The sequence below is a fragment of the Brassica oleracea genome, chromosome C7 (assembly GCF_000695525.1).
Source record: "Brassica oleracea var. oleracea cultivar TO1000 chromosome C7, BOL, whole genome shotgun sequence".
Taxonomy (NCBI): domain Eukaryota; kingdom Viridiplantae; phylum Streptophyta; class Magnoliopsida; order Brassicales; family Brassicaceae; genus Brassica; species Brassica oleracea.
This window is the reverse complement of record NC_027754.1, coordinates 34685235-34686338: the sequence shown is the minus strand read 5'-3', so window position 1 is coordinate 34686338 and position 1104 is coordinate 34685235.

The window sequence follows — 1104 nt, the reverse complement described above, 5'->3', positions numbered from 1 at the left end:
AAGGCCATAAAGAGACAGTTTTGGGGCAGATCAAGGGGGAAGTTGAGAACGACCCTCTGAACGGTTTTGATCATTGTTGACAACACCCAAAGCCTTATCTGGAGCCTGTGAACACACGAAAATGGTGAGGAAAGGAGGGAGTTGGCCGGAATCTATTCCCAAGGGCCAATGCAACCTTAAAGGGAGATTGGTGTGGAAAGCAGTTTCATGGGAAACAAAGAGGGAAGTGATGCACGACCTTTGGATGGTGATTGATCATGGATGATCATGTCTAAGGCTTCCTCTGTGTCTTGGGAACACTCGCAATTGGTTAGGAGAGAAGGGAGAAGGCTTGACTCCACTCTCAAAGGCATGAACAGCTTTGAAGATGGATGTAGTATAGAAACTAGTTTCATGGAAGTTCCATGGAAGGAGTGATGGGCACGAACCATGGTTAGATCTTATCAATACTGGAAGTATGTGATAAGGGTTTGATGAAGGCGTGCTAGGAGGAGCATGGACGCCCCTGATGAGGTAACAGGTGGGGACTGCAGACCATTGGACATAGTCTGGTACACTATGAGCTGATCTGGTCCTGCAGTTACACCTTACTCTGTTTTATGATTATTAATCATATTATTTCTTCTTCTTATGATTGAGATTGATGATTAGACATAGTAGCACTGAACCATAGCTTGGCCGGTTCAGAAGAACCCTCCATGGCTTTGGTTTGGCAGCTAAGTCCGGATCTCCTACTTCCTGATGGATTTATGGCGATCTGACTTTGGAATCCTCTTAGTGGTGAATTATCATGAATTATCATGGTATTTGGGGATTTTTATCTGATTGATTTTGAGATGGTCAAGGTGGCCGGTGGGGCTGTTCTAGGTCGAGATCCATAGGATCGAGATCGGTTCTTGGAATTCTGACTTGACCATTCTCTTAGTTAAGATTTATCATGAATTATCATGAATCCTAATGAGTTTTTAGGGATTGATTTAGAGATGGTCCCTTGGGCCGGTTTGGCTGATCTTGGCCGAGATCTATGGGATGGAGGCCGGTTCTGGGAAATCTGATTGGACCATTCTCTTAGTTATGATTTATCATGAATTGTCATGAATTTTA